This window comes from Balaenoptera musculus, chromosome 1 (assembly GCF_009873245.2).
Source record: "Balaenoptera musculus isolate JJ_BM4_2016_0621 chromosome 1, mBalMus1.pri.v3, whole genome shotgun sequence".
Lineage (NCBI taxonomy): Eukaryota > Metazoa > Chordata > Mammalia > Artiodactyla > Balaenopteridae > Balaenoptera > Balaenoptera musculus.
In genome coordinates, this window is record NC_045785.1 from 57298254 (window position 1) to 57310877 (window position 12624).

Below are 12624 nucleotides of genomic sequence, written 5' to 3' on the forward strand. Positions count from 1 at the left end.
TGAAGCATAGGTATAATTTAAAATTTTCAAGTTCACACACTATGAAGAAACAAGTGAAATTAATTTACTAATATTTTATTTAACCAAATGTATAAAAATATTATCATTTCAACATATAATCACTATAAAAATTATTAATGAGATATTTTAGCTTCTCTTTGTTTTGTACTCTCTGAAATCTGATGTGCATTTTACACTTACATCGCATCTCAATTCACACTAGGCACATTTATTTTTAATTTTTATTGAAATATAGTTGATTTACAATGTTGTATTAGTTTCAGGTGTACAGCAAGCTGATTCAGTGTTTTATATATATATGTACATTGTTTTATATATATGAATATAAAATATATATATTCTCTATATATATTTATATATATATTCCTTTTTAGATTCTTTTCCATTATGGGTTATTGCAAGATATTGAGTATAGTTCCCTATGTTATACAGTGGGTCCTTGTTGGTTATCTATTATATATAGTAGTGTGTATATGTTAATCTCAAAGTCCTAATTTATCCCTCCTCCCCCCCACCAGCTTTCCTCTTTGGTAACCATAAGTTTGTTTTCTATCAGACTAGACATATTTCAATTGCTAAAGAGGCACGTGTAGTAGTGACTACCATATTAGACAGAGCAGTTTTAGATTCTAGAACATACATAGTTCTTTCCCTTTTTTAAAAAAAATCACAAATAAGCTCTTTTATTTGTCACCATTAAAAGTCTGAATTTTAAACAGATTCTTGGACTGGTGACTCATATCCATCAGCTCATTCGACCTTAACACCTGTCTCATCTCCAGTAGCTTTTCCAAGAACTATTACCGTCACCATGAAGCTCCAGAGTTTTCCCAATTCAAACTTGGGCTTCTTCAGCATTTTTACTTTTCTAACAAAGAATCATGGAGCAGATAAATATATTGGCAAGCTTTTTCTATGCCTTTTCCAGTGCTGTCTGGAATCAATTTATTGACTACCTCTTTCAAGTCATTTATTTGTCTGCTCCTCTTGGGTCATGATTTTTCCATCATCTTCTTCCAGATTAGGAGGACCTGTTGGTGCTGGGCATAAGAGGTCTTCTGAATCTGATTGTTGCATTGTTTTAGTAAAATGCACACAGAATAGATGAAGCAAATAACCATGGGTAGTCTTCATATCAACATGAGCTTCAATCATGGTCTGCCACTTTTTGACCATGGAGCACATTTTGTCGCAGGTAAGACCCATGCAATGGAAATTAGTCAGGCAGTTTTTGCCCTGAACATCCTCAACAATTAGCTTGAATTTTCAAAATGCAACTTCATCATTCTGCAGATCAGCAAGGCTCACTTCAAAAACATGACTCTTGAGGTCATCAGATGCAATTTTGGTTCCTTGAGTTCTCATGATTAGTGTTTTCCCAATATTTCTTATATTGAACATAGCTGATGCTTTCACATCATACCAGTCTTTCTTAGAAAATGGGTCAAACACTTTCTTCTTGCCCCCCTCTTGGCCACCTTTTGTAAGGTGCTTGTTCTGGCTGACCGCCATAGTGCTGCTCAGTGTTCTCTCCCTTCTGATGGCCTCTACACCTGGAGGGTCCTCTGCTTGGATTACTCTTCCTCTAGCTCTTTTAAAAATATATACTATTGGATAAATCATTCATAAAAGATTATTCACACATATAATGTGAAAACAATATGTAAATATTCACATGTATATAATGTATATTCATAGTGTAGAAATTAACACAATGCAAGTTTATTTCTTGCACATTCAAAGTCTAATGAAGAACACACGGTGCAACGTCACTCCGGCCTCTGACACCCCAGCCTCGCCCCGCATTCCGTACCCCTCCCTCCCCCCAGCCTGAGTGAGCCAGAGCCCCTGAATCAGCTGCTCCTTTAACCCCCTCCTGTCTGAGCGAAGAACAGACGCCCTTAGGCAACCTACACACAGAGGCGGGGCCAAATCTAAAGCTGAACCTCGATCTGTGCGAACAAAGAAGAGAAAGGGAAATTTCTCCCAGCAGCCTCAAGAGCAGCGGATTAAATCTCCACAATCAACCTGATGTACCCTGCATCTGTGGAATACCTGAATAGACAATGAATCATCCCAAATTGAGGAGGTGGACTTTGGAAGCAATGATATAAATATATATTTTTTTCCCTTTGTCTCTTTTTGTGAGTGTGTATGTGCATGCTTCTGTGTGAGATTTTGTCTGTATAGCTTTGCTTTTCCCATTTGTCCTAGGGTTCTGTCTGTCCGTTTTTTGTTGTTGTTGTTGTGGTGGTTTTTTTAGTATAGTTTTTAGCAATTGTTATCATTGGTGGATTTGATTTTTGGTTTGGTTGCTCTCCTTTCTTTCTTTTTTTTTTAATTACTTAAAAATTTTTTTAATAATTATTTTTTATTTTAAGAACTTTATTTTATTTTATTTTATCTTCCTCTTTCTTTCTTTCTTTTTTCTTTTTCTCCCTTTTGTTCTGAGCCGCGTAGAGGACAGGTTCTTGGTGCTCCAGCCAGGCGTCAGGGCTGTGCCACTGAGGTGGGAGAGCCAAGTTCAGGACATTGGTCCACAAGAGACTTTCGAGCTCCATGTAATATCAAATGGCGAAAATCTCCCAGAGATTTCCATTTCAACGCCAAGACCCAGCTCCACTGAACGACGAGCAAGCTACAGTGCTGGACACTCTATGCCAAACAACTAGCAAGACAGGAACACAACCCCACCCATTAGCAGAGAGGCTGCCTAAAATCATAATAAGGCCACAGAAACCCCAAAACACATTACCAGATGTGGACCTGCCCACCAGAAAGGCAAGACCCAGCCTCATGCACCAAAACACAGGCACTAGTCCCTTCCACCAGGAAGCCTACACAACTCACTGAAACAACCTTAGCCACTGGGGGCAGACACCAAAAACAATGGAAACTACAAACCTGCAGCCTGCAAAATGGAGACCCCAAACACAGTAAGTTAAGCAAAATGAGAAGACAGAGAAACACACAGCAGATGAAGGAGCAAGGTAAAAACCCACAAGACCTAACAGATGAAGAGGAAATAGGCAGTCTACCTGAAAAAGAATTCAGAATAATGATAGTAAAGATGATCCAAAATCTTGGAAATAGAAGGGAGAAAATACAAGAAACGTTTAACAAGGACCTAGAAGAACTATAGAGCAAACAAACAGTGGTGAACAACACAATAAATGAAATTAAAAATTCTCTAGAAGGGATCAATAGCAGAATAACTGAGGCAGAAGAACGGATAAGTGACCTGGAAGATAAAATAGTGGAAATAACTACTGCAGAGCAGAATAAAGAAAATGGATGAAAAGAACTGAGGACAGTTTCAGAGACCTCTGAGACAACATTAAATGCACCAACATTCAAATGATAGGGGTCCCAGAAGAAGAAGAGAAAAAGAAAGGGACTGAGAAAATATTTGAAGAGATTATAGTTGAAAACTTCCCTAATATGGGAGAGGAAATAGTTAATCAAGTCCAGGAAGCACAGACAGTCCCATACAGGATAAATCCAAGGAGAAACACGCCAAGACACATGTTAATCAAACTATCAAAAATTAAATACAAAGAAAAAATATTAAAAGCAGCAAGGGAAAAACAACAAATAACACACAAGGGAATCCCCATAAGGTTAACAGCTGATCTTTCAGCAGAAACTCTGCAAGCCAGAAGGGAGTGGCACAACATATTTAAAGTGATGAAAGGGAAAAACCTACAACCAAGATTACTCTACCCAGCAACAATCTAATTCAGATTCAACAGAGAAATTAAAACTTTTACAGACAAGCAAAAGCTAAGAGAATCCAGCACTACCAAACCAGCTTTACAACAAATGCTAAAGGAAATTCTCTAGGCAGGAAACACAAGAGAAGGAAAAGACCTACAATAACAAACCCAAAGCAATTAAGAGAATGGTAATAGGAACATACATATAGATAATTACCTTAAATGTAAATGGATTAAATGCTCCAACCAAAAGACATAGACTGGCTGAATAGATACAAAAGCAAGATCCATAAATATGCTGCCTACAAGGGACCCACTTCAGACCTAGGGACACATACAGACTGAAAGTGAGGGGATGGAAAAAGATATTCCATGCAAATGGAAATCAAAAGAAAGCTGGAGGAGCAATTCTCATATCAGACAAAATAGACTTTAAAATAAAGACTATTACAAGAGACAGAGAAGGACACTATATAATGATCAAGGGATCAATCCAAGAAGAAGATATAACAATTGTAAATATTTATGCACTTAACATAGGAGCACCTCAATACATAAGGCAAATACTAATAGCCATAAAAGGGGAAATCGACAGTAACACAATCATAGTAGGGGACTTTAACACCCCACTTTCACCAATGGACAGATCATCCAAAATGAAAATACATAAGGAAACACAAGCTTTAAATGATACATTAATCAAGATGGACTTAATTGATATTTATAGGACATTCCATCCAAAAACAACAGAATACACTTCCTTCTCAAGTGCTCATGGAACATTCTCCAGGATAGATCATATCTTGGGTCACAAATCAAGCCTTGGTAAATTTAAGAAAATTGAAATCATATCAAGTATCTTTTCTGACCACAACGCTATGAGACTAGATATCAATTACAGGAAAAAATCTGTAAAAAATACAAACACATGGAGGCTAAACAATACACTACTTAATAACCAAGAGATCACTGAAGAAATCAAAGAGGAAATCAAAAAATACCTAGAAACAAATGACAAGGAAAACACAACGACCCAAAACAAATGTGGTGCAGCAAAAGCAGTTCTAAGAGGGAAGTTTATAGCAATACAATACTACCTTAAGAAAGAAGAAACATTTCAAATAAACAACGTAACCTTACACCTAAAACAATTAGAGAAAGAAGAACAAGAAAACCCCAAAGTCAGCAGAAAAAAAGAAATCATAAAGCTCAGATCAGAAATAAATGAAAAAGAAATGAAGGAAACGATAGCAAAGATCAATAAAACTAAAAGCTGGTTCTTTGAGAAGATAAACAAAATTGATAAACCATTAGCCAGACTCATCAAGAAAAAAAAGGAGAAGACTCAAATCAATAGAATGAGAAATGAAAAGAGGGAAGTAACAACTGATACTGCAGAAATACAAGGATCATGAGAGATTACTACAAGCAACTATATGCCAATAAAATGGACAACCTGGAAGAAATAGACAAATCCTTAGAAATGCACAACCTTCTGAGACTGAACCAGGAAGAAATAGAAAATATGAACAGACCAATCACAAGTAATGAAATTGAAACTGTGATTAAAAATCTTCCAACAAACAAAAGCCCAGGACCAGATGGCTTCACAGGTGAATTCTACCAAACATTTAGAGAAGAGCTAACACCTATCCTTCTCAAACTCTTCCAAAATATAGCAGAGGGAGGAACACTCCCAAACGCATTCTATGAGGCCACCATCACCCTGATACCAAAACCAGACAAAGATGTCACAAAAGAAGAAAACTACAGACCAATATCACTGATGAACATAGATGCAAAACTCCTCAACAAAATACTAGCAAACAGAACCCAAGAGCACATTAAAAGGATCATACACCATGATCAACTGGGGTTTATCCCAGGAATACAAGGATTCTTCAATATACGCAAATCAATCAATGTGATACACCATATTAACAAATTGAAGAATAAAAACCATATGATCATCTCAATAGATGCAGAGAAAGCTTTCAACAAAATTCAACACCCATTTATGATAAAAACCCTCCAGAAAGTAGGCATAGAGGGAACTTACCTCAACATAATAAAGGCCATATATGACAAACCCACAGCCAACATCATCCTCAATGGTGAAAACCTGAAACCATTTCCACTAAGATCAGGAACAAGGTTGCCCACTCTCACCACTATTATTCAACATAGGTTTGGAAGTTTAGCCACAGCAATCAGAGAAGAAAAAGAAATAAAAGGAATCCAAATCGGAAAAGAAGAAGTAAAACTGTCACTGTTTGCAGATGACATGACACTATACATAGAGAATCCTAAAGATGCTACCAGAAAGCTACTAGAGCTAATCAATGAATTTGGTAAAGTAGCAGGATACAAAATTAATGCACAGAAAAATTTCTTACATTCCTATACACTAATGATGAAAATATCTGAAAGTGAAATTAAGAAAATACTCCCATTTACCATTGCAACAAAAAGAATAATACACTTAGGAATAAACCTATATAAGGAGACAAAAGACTTGTATACAGAAAATTATAAGACACTGATGAAAGAAATTAAGGATGATACAAACAGATGGAGAGATATACCATGTTCTTGGATTGGAAGAATCAACATTGTGAAAATGACTATACTACCCCAAGCAATCTACAGATTCAATGCAATCCCTATCAAACTACCACTGGCATTTTTCACAGAACTAGAACAAAAAATTTCACAATTTGTATGGAAACACAAAAGACCCCGAATAGCCAAAGCAATCTTGAGAAAGAAACACAGAGTTGGAGGAATCAGGCTCCAGGACTTCAGACTATACTACAAAGCTACAGTAATCAAGACAGTATGGTACTGGCACAAAAACAGAAATATAGATCAATGGAACAGGATAGAAAGCCCAGAGATAAACCCACGCACCTATGGTCACCTTATCTTTGAATAAAGGAGGCAAGAATATACAGTGGAGAAAAGACAGCCTCTTCAATAAGTGGTGCTGGGAAAACTGGACAGTTACATGTAAAAGAATGAAATTAGAACACTCTCTAACACCATACACAAAAATAAACTCAAAATGGATTAAACTCCTAAATGTAAGGCCAGACACTATCAGGAAATCATAGGCAGAACACTCTATGACATAAATCACAGCAAGATCCTTTTTGACCTGCCTCCTAGAGAAATGGAAATAAAAACAAAAAGAAACAAATGTGACCTAATGAAACTTAAAAGTTTTGCACAGCAAAGGAAACCATAAACAAAGCAGAAAGAGAATCCTCAGAATGAATGGGAGAAAATATTTGCAAATGAAGCAACTGACAAAGAATTAATCTCCAAAATTTACAAGCAGCTCAATATCAAAAAAACAAACAACCCAATCCAAAAATGGGCAGAAGACCTAAATAGACATTTCTCCGAAGAAGATTTACAGATTTCCAACAAGCACATGAAAGAATGCTCAACATCATGAATCATTAGAGAAATGCAAATCAAAACTACAATGAGATATCATCTCACACCAGTCAGAATGGCCATCATCAAAAAATCTACAAACAATAAATGCTGGAGAGGGTGTGGAGAAAAGGGAATCCTCTTGCACTGTTGGTGGGAACGTAAACTGATACAGCCACTATGGGGAACAGTATGGATGTTCCTTAAAAAACTAAAAATAGAACTACCAAACGACCCAGCAATCCCACTACTGGGCATATACCCTGAGAAATCTATAATTCAAAAAGAGTCATATACCACAGTGTTCACTGCAGCTCTATTTACAATAGCCAGGACATGGAAGCAACCTAAGTGTCCATCAACAGAAGAATGGATAAAGAAGATGTGACACATATATACAATGGAATATTACTCAGCCATAAAAGAAATGAAATTGAGTTATTTGTAGTCAGGTGGCTGGACCTAGAATCTGTCATACAGAGTGAAGAAAGTCAGAAAGAGAAAAACAAATACTGTATGCTAACACATATATATGGAATCTAAAAAACAAAATAAAATGGTCATGAAGAACCTAGGGGTCAGACGGGAATAAAGACACAGACCTACTAGAAAATGGACTTGAGGACACGGGGAGGGGGAAGGGTAAGCTGGGACGAAGTGAGAGAGTGGCATGGACATATATACACTACCAAACGTAAAATAGATAGCTAGTGGGCAGCAGCCACATAGCACAGGGAGATCAGCTCGGTGCTTTGTGACCACCTAGAGGGGTGGGATAGGGAGGGTGGGAGGGAGGGAGATGCAGAGGGAAGAGATATAGGGATATATGTATATGTATAACTGATTTACTTTGTTATAAAGCAGAAACTAACACACCATTGTAAAGCAATTATACTCCATTAAAGATGTTAAAAAAAAGTAATAATTTAAAAAAAAAAGTCTAATGAAGATCAAGTAGGTCTGTGCCATTTGGGAAAAAGAGGTATGGAGAGTATGTAGTATGCCTGTAAAGGCCAGGCCTGGAAAATTCCGTTGCCTTAATTCAGTCATATAGCTCCTACCAGATGCAAGGAAAGCCAACAAATGCAGTCTTCCTGTGTATCCAGATAGAGAAAATGCTGTGATGAATACATATCACTCTCTCTGAAACAATTTTATACCTTTTATTCCTAATTTTTTGGTTAGCATCCATAGAACAGTATTAAATAACAAGCATGATTTAAGTCTTATTTCTGATTTTAATGAAGATTGTTTTCAACATGTCTCCATTTAACAAGAAGATCAATATAGGTCTAGATAGAGCAGTACTCCCGGCTGATAGAAGTTCCTGCAGTATTGGTTGAGGTCTGGATATGTGGTTCTCTGGGCAGCGTTGGACCAATGGTTGGCAAACATTTCAGAACATGTCTTTGGTGTCCGTGGGTCAACATGTAGGGTCAGCTCTCCCCTTTTCTGCCCTCCTTCCCCACAGTGAGGAGGAGGATGGCTATAGGGTCTGCAAGTTTCTCTCTGGATATAGTGAGTGAGAATATACAAATAACCTCTCCACTATACCGAATGGGATTGAGTATAGCATTCTGAGTCCCTCTGCCACCATGAATCCTGTAAATTTTATCTTAGGTGTACTGAGTAATGTCTACATGATGGACAGCTTTTGTTTCATAGTTGCTCTCCCCACATTTGTTCTGGTAATCGTTCCATCTCTTTCTTCGCCAATGTCTCTTCTACCCCTCCAACCATAATAGGGGTTCATATTATTAAAGGTTGTTTGTCACAGAAACTTGCCTATCTCTCTCCCATGTGTAGTCTCAGTAGTGGGCATGTGACTAAGTCCAATGTAAATTTTGGTTTGAATAAATCTATCATGAGACCTCATCAACCTGGCCTCGTTAATGGGTTCAAAGGTGGAACAGTGATCCAAGCCAGTCAATCAGAGTTTTTTGAAGTAGATCTTGGATAGCCAAGCTGTGAGCTTAAAGGATTTAAATGGCCAGCTCTCTGATCACAGGGAGCAAAACTAGGCAGCAAAAAGAAGCTGATGTGCTGGGAGAAACAGAGTTGTAAGTACTTGGTTCTGGTCACAGCATTTCCTGGAGGATTGAATTCCTGCTTTCCCTCAGCTGTGCAGTGCTTCTCATATTGTGAGCTACCCAAATAGACCCCTTCTTTGCCCATGTCAGTTCCAGTTGGAGTTTTTCCTTTGAACAAAGAGTATAAACATTCTGAGCATGGGTATATATATTTTCTGCTCCTCACCCATTTCATCCTATGGAAATCTGATTCTCTAAGTGGGACTCTTGCTGATTTCCAGGGCTTGGACAATATTTTCCTTTCTACATTCATAGAACTGCCTCAGCAGGGATAGCAAGAGGGGCAGAGTCAATGTCGTGCTGAGATCACTGTCTTGGAGATACATATCTGGATCCATTTTTTAAACTTTCCTTCTGTGTTAATTTTGTTTCCTCCTTCATTTGTGACTCAGTTCTCATTATTTTCTTCCTCTTTCTGAGATATGAGCTGATTTTCCACACACACACACCAATCGGGATATAGTGAAGAAATTCAATGTGCATAGTAAAATATAATAGGATTTGTAAAATAACCAATGTGTAATAGGGCATCATTAGCATACAAATATCTCAGAAAAAAAATTAAATGTCTAGTGACTTCAGCAATTAAGTTTTTGGTCTTGGACAAATCTCAGGCACTCTCTGAGAGCCTGGTGTGATCTGGGCACGCACTCGCTATCCTGGATTAGACTCCTGGGAAGTCCCTGTACTTTGATGCAAGTCAGTAATTTGACTGATCTTTTCCACAGATCCTTTGACTTCCATTTAAGACTTGAAAAAAGTATTCCATTATTATAGCAGCTAGAAATTCTCCTTCTTGTTGGTAAGTAAAAACTATCCTAGGAAGGGATGAAATTGGGGTTACAATCTAAAGTACTGTCTTTGTTCTTGAGAAAACAATTTTTTTCCCAAAAAAACCTATGAGAAAAAATTAGAATGCTTAATCTTTTCTGATAACACACTTCAGCAGTTTTTTATTTGAAGCAGAACTTTGTTCATCGGATGCTTTTATAATTGATAACATTTTTTTTGATAAGGTTGCATAAAGTTCAACCAGTCTTGATACTGGCCTTATAACCTTTAACTACACATCCCTTTCATGTTCCTTCTCTAACAATCCTAACTAGACACTTTTCTTTTTTCTATAACTACCCCAGTGACCAAAAGAATCTTTGAACCATCTTTCTGTCTCTGGCTAGTTGCTTTGCTCCAAGTCGAAAGCAAAACTGATGTGTGCCCACACTGAATCTCTTTGAGAGGTTTGCTCTAACACACTGTAAAACTTACATTGGGTGAGAAAAGCCAGGCAGCCTGGATTTCCCTGGCTCTTCTCTCCCCTTACATCTTTGACAATGTTGCCTAGCCCTACACTTCAGTGCTTACACTTACCTCCAATATTGAGCCAATTTTCTAATTTAGAGCTCCCTATCTTATTTAGTAATCACTCTTTTACAGAGCAGTCTCTGAGAACTCTCTGACATGTTACACTTCTGGATGCATCACCTAATCTTTCACTGAGTTGTTCTCTGTGCATGTGGTATAACTCTCAGTTGGCTGCAAACTTCTTTGATGCCTCTGGCAGCCCTTTGGTGGTAATAATGCTAATATTAAAAAGCCAACATGGAGGGTATATTATGCTCCAGACACAATGCTAAGTAATTTACTGGCAAAGTATTTATAACACTGCTTAGCACACAGTAAACCATTAATAAAGATTTGTTATTAGTACTATTTATAGTCCTATGAACTTGGTACTATTATCTTCACTTCGCAGATAAGGAAGCTGTGAGTCACAGAGAATTACATAACTTGTACAGGGTCACTAGAGCTCATGAAGTGGCAGAGACAGAACTTGATCCCAGTCTGTTTGACACCAATATCTATCCATGTTCTTAACCATTACAAAACATTTGGCTAAATACTCCCACACTAATCAATCTGATTTTGGCAATAATACCCTTGCAGTCTTCAGAGCAGTGTAAGTTATACTCAAGACAGGTTTTACTTTGGAATTCTTTCCTCTTTTAAATTTCAACTACCTCATAGGTATACGGAATAAGGCACAAGCATTTGTATCTCCCTGGAGAGTTTCATTTTGAAATTTCAAGGCCATTGAAGTATGTGTCCTTAGGGAGAACAATGAGTTTTTCAAAACTTCTAAGTTGCTAAGGAACTGAATTTTTTTCATCTGTTAATATGGTACTTCAGTTAGCTCCTTTAGTTATATTTTCTTCAGTAGTCCTCAGCCACCAATACCTCATATTTGCTCTCATAGAAAGAACTAGACTATGACAAGGGCTGGGCAATATCAAAAGTTCATGGGTATATTTATAATATAAATAATTAATAATAGTATTAGAGACTCAACCTTGATGGTCTAATGCATCATACTTCTTAAAATTATTTCATTTGATGTTCAGAATTGTTCTGTGATGTAGTGGCCTTTCTCTTAGTCACGTTGCCGGATGTTGTCGTCTAGGGTTCTAGAGAGGACTTTCCTCCCCTTCCCATCTCCCTTCTTTCTCCTCCTCCCTCCTAAACTCCTCCTGCCCTTTCCTTCCTTGGCCCTCTGAGGGCTAAGCCTGCTTGAAAGGAAACGAGGATAGCCAGACCCCGGGGCTTGGAGCCCTCTCAAAGGCTCCTGGATCCCTAGGGACCAGTCGGGTGACAGTCTCAACCCAAGCAGCTGGGGTGTCATAACCCTTTCCACTTAAGTAGCAGCACGGCGCCCCGACCCCGTCCCTGGAAACTGCGTAACCCTGGGCTCCACCCACCCCTCGGGCCGGAACCGGCACGTTTGTCTCCCGCCGGATTCCCACTGGAATGAACGATTGGGCTTAAAGGCGACGACGGATGCTAGAGGCGCCTGGCGAGAAAGGTGTCATTGAGAAGAAAGTTGGTTTCTACAGGGACTGCGGTGGGCGACGGCGGCAGCCGCGCTCCACCTGGGGCTGCGCGGTGGCTCACGTGTGCGCTGGGCCCGAGGACGCGCCGGCGGCGGGATTCGAACGCCGAGCGGAGCTGCGCCCCGCGGTCTGGTCGGCGCCCGGCGGCCCAGGTCCGAGTGGGAGGAAGCGGCGCGCACAGCTGGCTTCCGTCGGGCTGAGGCCTCCCTCCCCCGCCTGCTCCCCTCTCTCCCGCCTCCCGCCCCAGAAATTATCTCAAGCGTTGCCAGTGCGATTCCAGAGCCCCACTCGGGTGGGTTCTTTTGTTTCTTTGTTTTAATGACAGTTCCCAGCCCTTCGGCGTGTCATGCGCGATTAATTCTCTGGCTCTTTTGAAGGCAACTGGGGTGATATTTCTTCTGCATCATCCTTTTGGGGATAATTGTTTATGCTGTGACGTCAGCCGGATTGATTTTTCTCTCCTGAATGAGA

At 39.0% G+C, this 12624-nt stretch overlaps 1 pseudogene; it reads right to left on the reverse strand.

Moving 5' to 3' along the window:
- Positions 1-732: 732 nt before the first annotated feature.
- On the reverse strand, positions 733-1533 carry LOC118904704 (annotated as a pseudogene).
- Positions 1534-12624: the final 11091 nt, after the last annotated feature.